The following is an 18,831-nucleotide window of genomic DNA, read 5'->3' on the forward strand; positions in this document are numbered from 1 at the left end:
GAGTCGTGTGTAGAGGGGAGAGGAGGAGGCGAAGCTGGAGTAGGAGGCAGGAACGGGAGGGGTGGAAGCAGGAAGAGTTGGGACAGGCTTCCAAAAGACATCCCTGTGCCCTTAAGATAATGTTCCCCTCCTTTCTCCTTAAACTGGATTGAATGGGTCTTGGTATTTAAAACCAAGTCATTCCAACCCAAACAGCTTGTCTCCCTGAAGACCTTCGCCAAAGGGCTTGGTGAAAATTCCTGTGAACTCTTGAAGTATTTTTAGCTGTGTGCAATTGGAGGCATGAGGGACAGCTTTAGTCCTGCCCTACATTCCTTGTCTGGTCTGTGTACTCAGACAACGAGGTAAAAAGGTGGTATGAGAACTGCCTGGCTCTCAATCCTGGCTCCTTCTCACCCACCCTGCAGCCTCTGGCAGGTTATCCAAGTTTCTGAACCTCCATGACTTCCCTTGCAAAAATGGACATTATAAAGCACCTTCCTCTGTGGGTTATTTTAAAAATATAAAGTGCTTTGTCCAGTGCAGAGCTCGTGCCTGGTACTGGATAAATAATAATAATGCATCCAGATACACTGAGCAAACAGGATTCCAATAAAGCAATCCCCCCACCCCTTTCCCTTTAAACATATTCACTGCATGCAGTCTATGCTCCAGAATGAGGCTAGGGACAGACCCATGCGTTTCTTGATCATTGTTAGGAAATAAAAGGAACTGCAGTGGCTTTAAGTCAGGAACACTGCTGCCATTCATCACTTACATCTTCTCCCCTTTTCCCCATAGTGCCTACTACCAGTAGGAACCTGTGGGCTTGGCATTTCTGCTCCTTCCCTAACTTAGTAACCTATTTTCTAGTCCATCCAGGGATCACCTGGAGATAGACAAGAAGGATAGGGGAATAGGAAAGTTCTTAATTGTTTGGTACTATCCAAAGCTGGCTTTGTACTTTGTGAGCCTGACAGATGTTTAAGATGGCAGTTTCATGCCTGAGTTTTCTGGAGTTGCCCTGCAGGACCACCTTCAACTCCTTTATGCAGGCAAGATTTTTATTTGGTTAGTGACTCCCCATTTTCTCTCTTGGACTCCCCCTTTAGTGTACTTCCTTAGACAGAGGATCCCTTTCACAATGACCTCAGGCTGACATTTCTACTGCTGTTCAGAATGTGACAGCCCCCACCTTCACTTCACATAATTCTGACCTGCATTGTAGGGTACTACTTCCCCTCCTCTGCTGCCACCAGCCTCTGCAGCTTCCCTGAGCATGAATGAGACTGAGGCCCACACCCCCCAGATACAGGGCACACAAGACAAACTGTCAGAGTGCCAACAAACTAGGGCTGAGTGTGAAGGCACAAACACTTTTTTCAGAAGTTTTCAGGAAATCGTCCCTAAATTTCAACAACCCAGCCCTCCTCTACCTTACCAGTGGGGAGAAGAACTTTGAGAAGTGTGTGTGATTGGTATGGAGATTTTTCTTTTGTAGATTCTGCCCTTGGCTGGCCTTGCCCCTATGGAATGAAAGCAGAACCTGTGGCTCCTCAGTGCCTCTGCTAATACTCCCACATTAACCTCCCATTACATTAATCACCAATCCACAGACACAATTCCCCATTCTGTTCACAAAATGTGATCAGGGACCTCCCTGGTGGCACAAGGGGTTAAGCATCAGTACTATGAAGCAATCTGCAGCTACTGCAGCACGAGTTCGATCCCCAGCCAGGCAGATACCCACATGGCGCAGCAGACTTCTCCTGCCATGCCCTCTGCTCCCCTCAGCAGTGTATTTCAGTCAATCCACCTGTTCTGCTTCCCATTCTGTCTCTGGTGAATCCTCTCACCCCCTGCACCTCTGGCCTACACCCTAGCTCTTGTACGCATAAGCAAATAAATCTTTAAAAAATAATGTGATCAGGTGCATTCCCTTACCTGTTCCTCACAGCAGCTCTACCAAGGTGGCCCATTCTGCTCTCCCCATTTTTCTGATGAGGTAACTGAGGCACAGAGAAGTCAGAAAGGTAGAGCTGGAAACTTCAGAAGCAGATTTGCACCATCTGCCCATCCCCCTTCCACAGCAGCACAGTTTCCCCAGGAGGGAGGCAGGTCAGCAGGACTCTTTGCCTTTGCTCTGTGCTGTCTGGCACTTGGGCTGTGGGACTTCCATGCATGGCCCCAGGGCACGCCTGATTCAAGGGATGTCCCAGAGGCCTGCCTGGAAAGGCAGCAGCTTTCTCAATATTAAAGCATGGACATGGGACTTCCTTGAAGCGGTGGAGGCAGCCAGCCCTGTGACTAGCAGCTGGGTTCGGAGAACCAGCCAAAGAAAAACCTTGCTTCCTTTGCACATAAAGCGTCCATTCTCAGCCACACACACTAGCACAGACACTCACAGGCCTGAACCTCAAAGGGCAGGACAATGAAACAGACACAGCCAAGAGCAAGAGGTTTTTTTTCTTTCCAAATGCAAAAATCAGATAATACTCGACACATATACAATTTGCATATGAGCCGAAATTTTTTATAGGAAAGGCAGAGATTGCTTGTGCCAGAGTTTTAGGGGCAGATGGTTGGGGGAGGTGTCTATAAAGACAGCTTTATAGCCTATGACCACTTCCTCATGGCATCAGCACATGGGCCAAAAATATACCAGCCTCCCTTCCCCCTCATTTTTTATCTTTTATCCATCTTCCTCTCATCTCCCTCTCTCTTCATTATTGACACCTTATATTGACCAGCTCTGAGCTAGCTAGAAATGAGAGACATTCAGATCTACCCGCCAGGGCCTCATTGTCAGGTAGGTGAGACAGGTAAGGAAAACCCAACAATGAAAATACAGGTTAAGGGCCTCCCTGGTGGTGCAGGGGCTTAAACACAGGACTATGAAGCTATCCACAGCCTCTGCAGCATGAGTTCGATCCCGGCCAGCCAGGGAGCTACCCACATGGTGCAGCGGACCTCTCGTGACTCGCCTGCTGCTCCCCTCAGCAGTGTATTTCAGTCAGTCTGCCTGTTTTGTTCCCCACTCTGTCTCTGGTGAATCCTCTCACCCACCCACACCTCTGGCCTGTACCCCAGTTCCTGTGTGCATAAATAATCTTTAAAAAAAAGAAAATATAGGTTAAGAATGCAGAGATAGAGATAGATGCAGAGTGGGGGAAATGCCAGAGTGGTGAGGGGAACAGGACGGTCAGAGGGGATTTTTCAAGATATTTTATAACTGGTGGACCAGGGAGAATAGTTGTATAACTATTGATGCACCAGGGAGAATAGTTGTGTAAACTAGCAGAACAGACCCCGACCAATTTTCACGGAGTTTGGTGAATATGGTGGACCAAGGTATGTGGTGGACCAAGGTAACTGGAGGAAGGCACGAATGAACTGAATCATAAGGGCGTGTTCATTTGGCTGACAAGCTTTGAGAGATGGAGACTCCAGCAGAAGGAGCAGTAAAAGCATTAGAAGCCTAGAGTGATCAGTTGTTTGTTGAGTGAATGAAAGAATGTTGAGTGAAGGAATGAAGTAGAGGCACATGACAGGAAATCATGGAGGATGAGACTGGATAGCAGCACTCTGGCATTAAGAGAGCTACCATTTACTAGAGTCTACTATGTGCTAGGCCTTTCCACAGAATTAGTCCATCCTTCCTGTCACAGGCAGACAAATTGCCAAGATTAGAGGAGTGAAGATATATTTAAAACATCTAGAACAGTCCCTGGCACATAGTGTTATGTAATTGTCAGTTATTATTATCCCCAAATGGCAATAACATACGTTAAAACTCAGAGAAATAAAAGTTTGGACAGTGGGGTCTGTCTGACACAAACCTCATTCTCTTAGCCCATAGGAGGTGGGAGTTTATCTCACTTCCATGAATTCCACTAAATCCACTTGGTGGGGTGAAATTTTAGTATGGGGCCTTCCCACTCCTGGCACCTGGAGTAACTGTGGGGGTAGAAGTCTGAGTCTCCAGTTTCCCCCCAACTCATCTCTATTCCCATGGGCTGGTCATGGCCAAAGCATCTCTGTGTGTTATGAATGATTCCCACACTATAAGTTTCCTAAATGCAAGCCTGCCCTTCACTGTAGGCTCCATCACAGAGGAAAACAAACAATCTTCCAGTCCCACACACATCCCTCAGGCAAGATAAGGCGTTTTCAAGGGTGATGGTTAACTTGCCCAATACAGTACAAGGTGTCGAATGTGAAATGCAAGGCAGGGCACAGCCTCGCAGCTTAGGAATGCCCAGCCGGTCTGGTGAAGCACCCTTGACTTGGTCACCATCCTGGTGTCCCTTTGTCTGTAGCATGCTTGGACCTTCTGGTCAAAGCACCCACATCTTCTCTGAAACCCAAGATTCATTTTTCCAACCGTGGGAACACAATAAAAATTTCGTGGCTCCCACTCTTGTCTCCTGGAGACCTCTGGCTCTCCATTGCCCTGGTCTTTCTGTAATCAACCAGAAAGGAAGACTCCATTACAGAGTTGGAAGCTCCATCCAACACAAGAAGGAGCCTCAGAGCAGAGATCTTATCTCTTGACCATCTGACCATCCAGACTCAATAGACAACAATAGTCTGTACTTTGATCCATATTTCCAAAATGACCCAGCCCGAGAGGCGTGGAATAACAGCCAAATTTTATTCCATCCAGTGAGAAAAAAAAATAAAATAAAGCCAGGCGACTTCGGCTCTTCTGTCCTGAATGCCTCTGACGAATATTTTCCTTTAAAGACGAATGTGCTGAGGACTTGAGAAATTGTATTTGTGTGCATTCATTAAGTCTCCGACTCAGAAACACATTCTGGGACTAATTATTTTTTAACTCACTAATCAGCATGTTTCATTCATAATTTGGGATTTATCAGTATAGCACATGAAAGGAGAGAACATATTATTATTTTAATTTGGTTAATATGCAAAAACGCGCTGTGTTGGTAATGACCTGCTTTTACTGCAGAGAAGCAGGCTAGAAATAGTAGCAGCTTCCTCTAATGAGGGTGCTGGCTCCAGCCCCAGCTGTTCGCCACCAGACACTCTGTGTGCTCCCTGACCTATCCATGCCTGTGTTCCTCTGTGAGAAGCCAGGAGCCATTTCCTCACAAGAGGAAAAACTGAAGGCCTTGTGTTTGTTCTGCTTATAGAACCAGTTATACCCGCTTTGTAAGTGGGAAGAAAAGCCTGGGGCGTGGGGGTGGTGGGTGGTGGGAAGGAGTGTTCACTTTTGTTGATTATAAAGTACACACACACATACACACACACACACACATCCTGAACCTGTCAAAAGTAGAGTCCAAATCCATTAATAAGAGATTCCACCGTAATCTAGTGATTTCTTGTCTATTCTCCCCTATTGTGGCCACCATCCCCTATGCAGCTGCTCTGCCATGCAAATAAATCCTGTTCTGAAGTCCCCTGATAAAGGGATTTATTTATCAGCCCGACCTTGGTATCCCATTTGCTTCAGCAAATGAACGGCTCCCCCTTGCTCTCAAACATTGTGACTTGAGGTGCCCCATGTCTATCAGGATCCCTGATGATCTCCCCACCCCCTGTAAACAGCAAGTCCAGTTTTGAACCAGAAATATCTTGCCTTTCTGGCTGCCGAACTGCTTGGCTCACCTAGAAGCAGAACATGGGGAGGGGAGGGGGCAGACGTCACTGCTGGCCTCTTGGTGACACACTGGAGCCGGGTCCAGCTGCATTCTTTCTGTCCAGCCCTGGTGCCAGCCTGCCGAGGTCTCCGCCCCAGGGACATCCTGATGTGGCACATTCTGGAGCCCAGCGCTGCTTTTGTGTTTCAAAGGAGGACATTTCCTCTTTTGTTTTTTAATTTTTACTCTAGAAGCTATTTTTAAAGGATCACAGAAATACACAGGCTTATTGTAGAAAATGTAGAAAAAGCAGAAAACTACCCACTGTGACAGATCTATAACCCTTACTATCTAGAGATGACCAGCACTCACACCCCCACTTGGGATAGTTCCTCCTGCCCCTTTGTGCCAGTGAAAGAACAGGTCCTCTGGGTGTCCTCTAATGGTGAAGTAACACTAAAGCAGCATGGGGGTGGTGGGGGTGAGAAGGGAGGGATAGTGCTGTAATGTTTACATGCAACAATCAGAGTCACAAGATAAAGGGCAAAAATATATCAGTGACTCTGTATCCCTGTGTTTATTTATAACTGCATCTAGAGATCATGTCAAAACTCTACATTTGAGACCTTGACCAAGTGGTTCTCCTGGGCCCCTACCCCACCGCATGGGCCTTAAGCACATCTATTTGTGTTCATATCTATTTGAGACCGTCACACTTTTATATTCTGAATGCTTATTTTGTGAACAGTTTTATGAACCAATGAATTCTTCTGCACCAAGGCTTTGATGGCTGCTAGCATTCTACTATGATGACTTGTCTTTTAAGCTTTTTGCCCATAGTGAACATTGCAGCTGATTTCTTCTTTTTTCACTATGATAAACAACACTGCATTGAACATCTTTATATGAAAATCTTTGTGACTCTCCAGGGTTATTTTTTTTTTGGATGGATTCCTAAAAGGAAAATTACTGGGTCACAGGATAGGAAAATTTTAGTTTCTTGTTTCATGTTGCCCAATTTGCTTTTAAATAGGTGGTACTGATTTACCCTGAAAGTTAGAACATGATCACTGTTTTAATTAATTTTTAGTTGCAGAAGTATTTCACAGAATATACTTTCCCTGTAAGAGGTTTTAAAAGGCAAAACACTATTAACCATCTCTTTTCACTGAAGCCTGCAGAGATACCCATGGTTTTCCATTCAGCAAAACTTCTCTAACAATGCATTTAATTAGTTGTGTTTGTACTGTATAAAATTGCCTATTTTTGCACTAATAAAAACTTGCATATATCTGTAGCTATAGAAAATGTGATTTTTATATGTGAAAATTTACTTTACAAAAATGAGATCACACATATTATATATGTACTGTTTGATTTGTTTTTCTCCTTCAATTGTTGTGGAATTTTTTCTGTGAATATATAAATCTACCTCTTTATAACTTTCCATGCATTTCTATGGGACCGATGTAGCCTAATTTTGATAGCCAGTTTTTATGCATATTTAGATTGATCTCAATTTTTTCATTTTTACAAATAGTACTGCAATGTCTATCCTTTTCCATAAGCAAATGATTTGAACAAGCTTCTTCTCTACTGTAGAAATCAAGAAGTGGAATTTCTGGGTCATGAGATTTGCACATTTTTAAAATTGTAATAGATACTGCCAAATTGCGATGGCCTTTTTAAGTTACTTTTACTAGGGATATTCTAGAATGCCTAGGACTTAGGCTTACTTATCAGGATGTAGTTCTGAAGTATTGTACTAGGTAGGATGGGACCCAAAGATCTGTTATGTATTCATTCACTAGCCCATCCGCCTCTAGCTTCTGAGAACCCAGCATGACCGCTGACATAGTCCACAGTCAATGAATGTGAGTTCGGTGCCCTCTTCTTCACAAGCCACACCCTCCAGGGGCCCCAAGCTGACACCTGATCTGGTTCCACACCTGCCAAACCCCAGCTCAGCTTTCCAGAAGGCGCTCAAATATCCCCTCTCCTTGGAAGCCCTCCCTGGAGCCCTGGCTGAGTAAGGCAACCTCTCTGACCCGTCCCCATGGCACCCATATTTATTAGCTTGTCTTGCTTATTACAATTTGGAAATCAGTCATCCCTCCCCAGTTACAATGATGCAAGGAATTTGGGCCTCTCCTGACCCATATTTGTGAACTGTTGGCCGAATGACAGCTTGCAGACAAGGCAATCTGCCTTCTAAAAGGCAGGGGCCAAGTGTGTGCAGCCTTCTTCATGCAGAGCTTAACAGGAAAAGGTTACAAACAGCTAGATAACTGACAATTGACCCTTGATGATGATCATGATGTTGATAGAAATGATGAACAATTGGTAAGTAAACTATACACTTTCTCACACACAAATTTAGAACCACATCATTCACCTCTCCTGGAAAGTGATTCTAACACTCCTTACTTCAATATTTCTCCATGAAATTTAGATGCTTCTCATGCAATTTATCTTTTAAAATGCATCATGGGGAATGACAAATAGCAGCGAGAAAGCTGCTGAAAGAGCTGAAAGCTGGCAGCTTATTGTTATAAATCCCTGGGTAAGATCTCAACTATGAAGGAAACATATAAAAAAAAAAAAGACCCAAAATAAATATATCAAAATGTTAATAGTGGTTGTGCCAGTGGAATTAGAGTAATGTGTGATATTCTTTTCTCTTATTTTTACTTTTTCTCTTATTTTCACCTTTCATAGTCCTTTACTACCAATATAAATTCATCTTAAATTAGAAAAATAGAAATAACCCCCTACCCAAAATCTTCAGGTTGTTAATAAAATTGTTAAGGACAAAACTTTTTAAAATCTGTGATGTATATGCATACATGACAAGAAAGTCACTAATTCAATAATAATTTTGGAGCCTGTGAGGTATCAAGGACTATCTAAAGGTTATTCAGGACCAGCAGGACATTTCATTTAGTGTCTTTTTGTTATAACCTTGATGAGAATAAGAAATCCCAACTGATGTTGAACGAAAGGATGTTATTCAAGGAGCAGGCTGTGTGTCCTTTGCTTAAAGTTGCAGTTTCTAAGAACCTGTCAATGACATCCAGCGAAGACTCACTACAGTGATAAACAAGCCAGGTAGTTTCCACCCTCACAAAGCTCACTGTGGGACTCATGTACTAATGGGGGTACAGGCAGCAAGGAGATGGGGATGAAACCCATCAGCAGGCCACTCCTAGTATTTGCTAACATTTGAAGGCCCAGGGAAAGAGTTTACATGGAAATCCATCTACCATATGTCTAAATATTGACAAGTTATAAATCGAGTTAACAAATTAAGTAACTTCTAGTCTCCTACCTGACATATACCTTTATAATGACCTGGAAGGCCAAGTTCAAAGCTAGAAATCTCAGACGTCTCAGATTTCCTTACCTGAAATTGATTCGAGGGGGAGAACTGGTTCCCAGCTAACCGCTCCCCACCCCCACACTATCCCTTGACACACCATCTGTTCCCATGCCTGACTCTATCTCACCCAGGACAATCAGAGCCTGCACAGCCAAACTTTATTCCCTTCCCTCCCCTCGAAACTATCCACCTTTCTCTTGGCCTCCCCTAGGACACAGGCTATGTCCCCTAGCTGTGCTATTCCCCCATAAGAGAACTAAGGAGAAAAGGACCTCTGCAGGCTAGCAGAGCAGCTCAGACATGTGGTCCCTTGGCACAAGCAATGCAGGCACCCCAAGGCTCCACAGATTCCTGGCTGCATGGGGAAGGGCATACGTGGAAGGGGGTGAGAGTGGGGCCTCTAACACAAGCCAAGGGCAGTGGTCCCAAGTGCCTGGTCTTGAGCAATTCTTTCAGCTGGGTTGCTAGGGACTATGGTGAACCAGACATCAAAAACTCCATTTAAGAGCAGCAGTGGCCACTTAGCTCCAGGCCGGTGCCCTGTGTGAGGACATGGATCTAGATATGGATCCATGGATATTTGACTTTTTAAAGAGAAGACCCAAATCTGGGGTTTTTTTTTTTTTGAAATTGCATATTTTTTCATGTTAGAAAGTCAAAATAAACAAACAAATGTAACATCACTCTATAAGTCAAACTAAAAATACCTGCTTGTGGGCCTCCCCGGTGGCGCAGCGGTTGAGCGCTGGGTTGCGAAGCTGCGCGCGGCCTCTGCGGCGCCGGTTCGATCCCCGGCTGCTCCCCGGCCACCAGAGGAGGGTCCCACATGGCGCGCAGACCTCTCCTGCCGCCCGCTGCTCCCCTCAGCAGTGTACTTCGGTCCTTCTGCCTGCTCTGCTCCCCGCTCTGGCTCTGGTGAATTCTCTCACCCTCCCGCGCTTCTGACTGTACCCAGTGCATGTATAAACAAAACAAACAAACAAACCAGCAAACAAATAAATAAAGCATGCCTCTATAAAAAAAAAAAAAAAAAAAAAAAAAAAAAAAATACCTGCTTGTTATCTCTATGGATGCGATACAAATACAAATTCCTTTGACATGTTGCTTGACTACTATTTGGTTTGAAAATTATATTTGCCAATTCGTTCATATCACTTAAGTCCATAAACAAATGACGATGTGGATCCATTGCAGTATAGTTGTTTGAATTTCACACATCTTATGTTCCTCAGCAGAAATCCAATTTACTTGGTACCTTCCAATACTGATGTAGGTCTCCATAAACCAGCAGCAAAAGCCTGGTGTGTGATCTGCACATTTTTCTTCCCTGATGCTGACTTTCATTGTGTCTTCTCTGGTCTGTCGTAACAACCTGGGCAGACATATCTCCCTGCACTTCGCATATACTCTTCACATCTGTCACTCCAAGAATTATCCCCATGTCCCCCATACTTACCACAGGTCTTATCATATGGTAAATGCCAAGTACATTTTATTTATTCTGAGCTGAATTTTTGGGTGGTTGGTTCTCTGTGATGACTTATATCTTCCTAGTCATGAATGAATAATCATAGCTGACATTTCTTGGGGAATGGCTACCAGCTAGGTGCTGTGCTAAGAGCTTTATAGGAAATAGCTCAGATAATCCTCTCAACTAAGCATGCAACAACAATTTTTATTCCCATTTTCCAGATGCAGAAACTGTGGCTCAGGAGTCATTCATCCAGTAAGTAGCAGAGGTAGGACTTGAAACAATCTTGCTTGATTTGAAAAGTCAGGGTTCTGAACCAGTTAACCAGTGCTTCTCTAAAAGTGCCCCATAGGAGTCCTTGAGATGTTTTTAGGTGACACACAGAGGAAGGCACTCTTGTTTCAGTTATTAGGTAATTATTTGACTTAATATGTCTCTATTTCAGAGTGCATTAGGAAAAAAATTAGCGACAATATCTTTTTAAGGCATTACATATTGATTTTTCTATTTATATTAGTGATACAAAATTTTCCTTTGAAACTTTGAAACTTGACTTTGGTGAAGGTCTACAAAAGTTGAACCCATTAACAAATATGTTGGGGGAATTATAAATAAAATAGGTAGTACAACCCATCAAAAGGAAATATGAAAAGGAATAGAATTGGAAAAACACTGCACCAGAAGCCACCATGTATGGATTAAAAAGAAACACACACACAATAAAACCAATTTTTAAATTCTCACCATGCAATTACACATTCTAGAATGTTGTTTAAAACACACATCCGGGACCCTGCCTAACAAGGACTCTAACCAGCCTCTAAACTTCTAAATTTGAAGCGTGTTTATTTCTTTTTCCTCTTTCTATTTTTGGAACTTAAATGGCCAAATGGATTTAAAAAAATGCCTCTAAATAAAAAATGAGCTAGGGGCCTGGAGCTCTCCTCTGCCTCATTTCAACTCTGAGCAAATGGTGAATTACAACACCCCTGGACATAGTGGTTTCTAACTACCAAGCTGCCAGGCTTTTAAATAACAGTGGCACAGAAGTATGGCCATAATGCTACCTATTTCCCTTGCTAAATTATTTAGGCACTTATTATATTTTACATGGGCTGTTGAATCGGAAGATACTTTGGTGGGGACCAGGTCATTTCAAGAAGCCCATTACTGCGAATCAACTCAGCTACATTAGAAACTGGCATATTCAAATTCTATGTGATATTGCTCACTAATATTACATAATTACGGCTTCTGCAGTTGTTTTTGGGTGATGATAACTTTATATGTATGTGTGTGTGTTCGTGTGTGCACCATCCAATGGCTTCGAGGCAATCCACTTCATTAAGAAACTGTTTAACATTAAGGATATATCAATAAAGACTAGCTTAATGCAATCGTGGGACTATACCTAAGATGATGGGACCAGATGAAGCTAATACCCTGTGTAATGTGTTTTACACATGACAGAAATGGTTTACTAAGTTCATAAAACCACTCTCCAGGATTCACAGTGACGGATTTGCTGTAAGATCAGCAATGTGATAGAAGTTTTATGTCAGAAGTAACTTGATGTATGCTATTAGGAGATTGCTCTATTTTCCCCCAATAGCACAAAATGACAATAAAATCTAGAGTTCAGTTTGTAAAATTTTCCAAAGTATGTTTGTTGCTAAATTCAACCTAACATTGATTGGTTTGCACTTGTGACATATAAAAGAACAAATAATCATGAATTCAACCTTAATTCAGCCAACACTTATTAAAGACCTACTATGTGCTTGGCATAATGCCCAGGGGGGTACAAGAGATGAGTCTCTGATCCAGAGAAGCAACTCTTTTGGGTGGGACCAAAATAGTCTATTATGTAGGAGTAAGTTATAGGCCAAAAGCTGTGCCATCCTAGGAGAAGACACCCACATGTGCCAGGGGGTCAGGGAAGACTGGGGAGCGTGCCTCAGTGGAGCTCCCCTGGCAATCAAAGTAGATGTTCTGGACAAACAGACACACCTAGAAAAGCCTAAAGAAACTGTGTGGTGAGCATAGGAAACACTTGTTGACTCCTTCAAAGATGTTCCTTTCTCCTTTGCTAGCAGAATCCTGATTTTATTTATGCTTTACGTTGGGGTCCTTTGGTTTCAGGGAAGATGGACTCTATCAAGGCATGTGGCCCAAAGGATATAGCAGGAAACAGGCCAGAGGCCCTTTGGGAAAGACTTTTCCTCCTTGATCAGAGGCAAACTCAGAAACTTTTCACTCTTTGAAGTCCTCTGTTCTTAGCTTCTGTCTGGTAGATACCTTAAGATGCTGAAAGGAAGTTCAAGAGCATCCAGACATCCCAATCCAGACCCCTGACGTGGTGGACCAGGCAGTATCAGCAACCACTCAGCTCTAGATGTTTTGATGTGTAAGGAAATCACCTCATATTGTTTAAGTCACTCTTACTCATCATTCTGTTGCTTGCAACAAATGGCATTCACGATGAGTGGAGAGCTGGTGGAAACTCAAGTTTTTCAGGATGCTTGAAACAATGCTATTGTAGAGTTGCAAGAGATGGTGCTGCAATGTCTTGCAGGTGCCAGGACATCAAATGCAAGGGATGCCACATTAAGGAGGCTGGCAGTGCCTTTCAGACAATGAATCCTTCCCCAGTGGGGGGACATGAGATGCACAGACAGGACATTAGTACATACTCTGGAATCATACAATGAGAAAATTTGTGCCTTTTCCATTATTTTTCAGTCTTTCTAATTATGTAAAGAAAATATTTTCAGAAGGGCCAAGTCTTCAGTACTTTTCTCAATTTAGGACTCTTTTTTAAAAAAAAGATTTTTAATTTATTTATACAAGAACTGGGGTACAGATCAGAGAAGTGGGAAGGTGAAAGAATTCACCAGAGACAGAGCGGGGAGCAGAACAGGTAGACGGACAAAAGACACTACTGAGGGGAGCAGTGGGTGAGACAGGAGAGATCTGCTGCACCATGTGGGTTTCTCCCTGGCCGGATGGGAATCAAACCCGCACTGCAGAGGCTATGGGCAGCTTCACAGCGTGGTGCTCAACCCGCTGCACCACTGGGGAGGCCCTTTTTTTTTTTTTTTAACAAGAAAAAAGGAAGACCTGAGGATTGGGACCTTTGATATACATAAAAGATCTTGGAGGAATTCAATACCATTCTTTTTTCATTCTTCTTATTGTAACAATTGCCTTTTGGTTATAGCCAGTGGTGATAGCTTTTCATTTGGGGTGGTAAATCAGGTTGCCCTAAACAAGTTTTCAAGTGTTTTTAAAAGGTAAGCTAACTTATAGAAAAATATGAAGAAGGAATAGCTCTTTTAAAAAAGAAAGTTGAATACATCAGGATGTCACTGAAAGTACATAATCATATTGTAATGTAATTAGATTTCCTATGTAGGAAGGTTCAGGGAAGCCAGGTTAAGTCTGAAGACTGGCATTTATATACAAAAACAACCTTGGTGAGAAATGATCAGGCATGAACCAAAACAGAAGATGGAAACAAAGAGAAGATGCTGAGGAGAGAATATGAAGAAAGCCTGGTATCCAACTGGAAGAGCATAGGGGAGCAGAGGGAGGAGTTTTCAGCACTCCTAAGTTCCCCCAGAGAATGCATCAGGGCACCACTCAGTGACACAGCAAGAGGCAGACTAAGGGTGGCCACACCAAAATGAGGCCCTTGTCAAAACCAGGTGGGGATGGACTGTGGCCCACTGGTTCTAGAAGTGTGTTCATTAGCAACATCATTATCACCTGAAAATGTGTTAGAAATGAAAATTCTTGACTCGACCCCATACTTGTTCAATTAGAAGTTCTGGTTTGTTTTATCTAGTTCTCCAGGTGATTCTAGTGCATGCTAAATATGAAGATCGTTGAGTAGAAGAAAGTGTTCTGAGTCAAGATACCTGGGGAAAATAACTGAGCTGTTTTAGACAAGACCCTTCTCTTGAACTCAGTTCCCACAGCTGCAAAATGAGGGCATTGACTTGGTGTAGAGCCAGCAAGGCACAGGGCAGGTTTTCTATTGATTCAGGCAGATAGGTAAAGGAGAGTCCTAGAGCCCTCAATGGCTTTTTCATGCTTTTAATGATCCTTCTAAACCATTTGCAGGGCTGTGAGGCAACTAGGCACAGGGCAGGCAGGGCAGCCTAGGGGCAGGGAGGCTGGCAGGCTTCCTAGACTAAGGCGAATCATCACTCTATTTGGGCTCTCTGGCGTTGTCTTGTGGTCTCTGCTGGTCTCTACTCCTCTCTGGCGCATGGTTCTCCGATGCCCAGTCCTCTGCTGTCCCTCAGTCTCTTGCCTCAAGTGTGCCCACTCATGTACGCCCACAACACACTCCAGGTGCCACCATAAGGCACGTGTATAAGACCAAAAGTGTCAATCATAGATGCTAATGGTGGGATGGTGGAAAAAACCTGACAACTTCCATTTAACTCTACACTTGGCTATGTAAGACTTCAGGTAGGTAACAAAATCTCTAGTCTCAGCACCCCACCCCCAAGTATCTGCCTTCTTTATCTTCTTTGGAAACAGAATGTTAATTTTTAACTAAGTACATGAGTGTGAAAATAAAGACCCATACTTCCCAATCTCTTTTGCCAGTAAATATGGCCATCTGGCCAAGTTCTAGAGCAATGGCAGGAGAACGGAAGTGACGTGTATGTCTTCTACAAAGTTTGTTCATAGAAAAGGGCTATTCCCTTTTTCATCTTTTCCTCCTCCTTTGAAATATGATCTGAAATACAGACATCATGGCTGGAACTTGATCAGCTAACTTGGGTCCTAAGACACGGTTACATTTTCAGGCGGAACAACAATGAGACAGAAGGAATCTGGTTTCTGATAACTTCTTGCAACCAACGCGCCAGCCCTTTCTTGACTCTCCCAAACGCCTTTCATATGAGAAAGTAACTTTGTTTTTGCCATTCTTATTTGGGTTTTTCTGTGCTCTTACATTATTATTAGAAAAACCCTAATGCCTAATAACTTAGTGAAAAAATACTATAGAAAAACTTATTCAGCATATCTTGGGGGCAGGGGCTGAGAATGTGCATTTGATAGGCTCCCAGGGAAATTGATGTAAACTAAAGTTGGAGGTTGGATGCTTATGAATCAACCCCTATTATTGTTGTTCTTTAGTAACACGCATTCTCCAAAAATAGGGGAGCAAGAGATGTGGACATAAAAGGGAAGGACCATCTTTAGTGTGCTTTTATATAGGTGACCTTCTTTGATCCTTTATTGCTTAAGGGTTCCAATGTGAAACTAATTTGGTAGTAAAAATTCCTGCTGAAAGGAAATCATCAGATGAACTGGACCAGTGCCTGTGAGTTTATGGCTATGTGGGGACTAGAATTTTGGTTTCTGACTCCCATCTCTCTGACCTCCGGTTTCTGCTGCTTCCCTGCAATCTTCTGAAAAGCTATTTTCCCCCCACAGGATCACAGGTGAAAATCCCCCAGCCTAGCCACAGGGTGTGAGATGGCAGCTGTTAGGCAGTATGACCATGGTTTTGATACAGGGAAGTAAAATGTGTCCAATCAAAACAGCAAGGGGTAATCTAGGTCAGCAGCCTGTCCACATAGGTGGTTGGAGCCACAAAGGAGTCCAAGTCATCCCACGTGATGTATGTCACAGTTTGGAAGGTCAACTCCCTCTTCCACCTCACCTAAATCATTGCCAGGATATGGTGATTTCAAGTGGAGCATGTCTGTGTCCTAGACCTTTCCAAGCTATTTATTCAGCAACAATGCATTGGAGGAACTGGCTTCACCACTCTCCACCAAAATGGTTTGTTAACTATGGACGCTATGTTAATGATAATACTGTAAATGGGGAGGCAGAAGGTAAACAGTGTTTAAAATGTTGCACAGATTATAAACAACAAACAAAAGGAGAAAATACAACCCAACAATTAACTGTAAAAAAAAAACCACAATGGCACTTGGTAAGTAAACATGTACACTTTCGAATATTGGAACAGGGTGAAGACCAGAGGTGGGGGTTAATAAAACCTACTTTGGGGGGCTTGGTTTTCTTTCTACCATCTTGCTTTCTGGCAGTGAGCTTCCAGTTACTCTTGGAAAAGAATCTATTCCAAAAGTAACTTCCTTATTCTCTCTTCCCCTAGCATCACAGGACCTGCCTTTCAATATTGTCATTATTAATTTCAGTAAAATATATATGCCACGACTGCTTTAGAATACTTATCAATACTGCCAGTCAAAGCTACTGCTAGGGGGCCTGGACCATATACCTGTCCAGACTTGTCTTTTTCCCAGAGCTCACTATCCAAAACATCCCCAAGGACACTGTGTCCTTCAATTCCATTACAGAAAGTTCTGGGGCCACTAACTCTACAAGGATCGATTGCTTTACATATTTCTGCTTGCAAAATAAGCTTAGGTGCATTTAATTTATGGTGGAATTTGGTGGCCTTTTTTTTTGTATGGGTGTTGTATGTCCATCATGTGCCTCTGACTGATGGAAAGACGTGGAAGCAGGGTTGCTGCATTGTACAATTTCAGAGGGTGACATTCACATAATGGTCTGTGTTGTTTTAATGAGTTGTGCAGTGCACAACCTGGGCAGCCTTGGGTAGTGGCCCTGATTGCTGAAGTCATCAGACCAGCCCCAGGGGGAGCTTGGGTGTGTGCTGTTGGAAGAAGGCTGACAATATAGACTTCAAGAGCAGTGGTAGAGGACATCAGGCTGGAGTGGGGCAGAGTTCACTCTGATTATAGGGCAAGATTTCTATCACTTGCCAAGCTTTAAAAGAGGCTGGTGAAGGAGATATTAGGGCCCTGCTTCCTGGGAGGTTCCATGTTTGGGGTGTGGTTGACTTCAAACCCCAGAGTGGGATGGGCAGTAACCAGCAAAGGTACATACATTTACCAACCTACAACTTCTTGGAAGGTGTGTCAGCCCTCACTAGACAGGGAGGGAGGGAGTAGATGTCGTAGTTTTAATCTAGTAGCCTCTTAATATTTGGGCAGAACTGGCTTTTTCTGCAACCCAAAAGCTTTACAGTATACATGCTTCGTGGGAGGAGTTCTTTTCTGCCAGCAGAGTGTTCAAGATAGCACTCACCTGCAACCAACTGGAAATCCCTTTGAAGATCCTAAGCAGGGCTACTGAGTTAATATCATGGTTATCTGGGCCAGTTTCTTGGTCCAGAATGTTTCCCAGGAGTGAAGCCCTGAGCTGGGTGCCCTGGGTTTCTGAGTAGTCAACTGATCCAAGAGAATTGTTTTTCCCCTTTTTTTCCCATGCTCCTAGTTCTAACTGCCTGACTGAGGTCTACAGTAATCATCCTACCTTCAGCCCAGCCCAAACCTATCACCCACGCTTGATTTAGCTTTAAAAGATAAGTCTGACCTAGCAGCACCCTGACGGGGGCTCAGGCATACCTCCTCCCTCTCGAAATCAGCACAGGTTCCTCGAGTCTTTCATGCACACACCTACTTCAAGGCTAAAGACACTTGTAAAGAAGTGCTTTGCCTGGAATTTGTTAATAAGGAACTGACATTTTTGAAAATCTCATAGGAGCCCGCACTTTACATGTATCTTAGATCATTTAACAACCTAGAAAAGGAGGAGTTGGAGGCTTTAGGGGTGATACCCACAGTTACACAACTAGGAAGTAGTAGAGCTGTGATTCAAATTCCAACTGTTTGATTGTAAAGATGGTCCTCTTTTTTCCAAGTCATGGATGCTCTTTTAGTCACTAAGAATTGGTAGTTCCAAAAGACTCTCAGCCATCTTCTGGGCACTCAACATTTATTTGTTAATTCAATAAATATGTCCTGAGTCTGGTCTATGCTAGGCCTTTGGCTGGCTACCGGGGACACAAAGATAAATCAGACACAACCTCTGCCCTCAAGAAACAAAGCCACTGACAACCAGCAGTAATTAAAAAAGAGGAATTTACAAGAGAGAGGGGCAGTCAGGGAAAACCATCTTGGAGGAAATGATATCTAAGTGAACCAGCTAAGTCTCAAGGTATGTTCAGTTGTGGGGCATGAACAATAAAGTAAGACTCACACCCTACACTCAAAGAACTTGCAGTATAAGAGCAGAGACAACACTCATCCTCATGCACAATAAAAGACAATAAAATCATGGAGTAAGACCCCAAACAGGTGTTCTACACCTAAGTGTTGGAGAATTGAGAATCTGAGATAGCAGAAATTAGGGCCATTGAGGGAAGACTGTAGGAATGAAGTGGAAGCTTCCTCTGCTCATAAGATTAGCCTTAAAAATCTTTAATTTCTCTTTTTTCCTTAATCTTGCTATGTCAGTTCTGGCTCTATTCCCCCCCACTCCGCCCCCACCCCACCCCCATTTTTCATTCCCTACTAAAGGAACATTCACTATAC

The sequence above is a fragment of the Talpa europaea genome, assembly GCF_964194135.1.
Source record: "Talpa europaea genome assembly, chromosome: 9".
In the NCBI taxonomy this organism is placed as follows: Eukaryota; Metazoa; Chordata; class Mammalia; order Eulipotyphla; family Talpidae; genus Talpa; species Talpa europaea.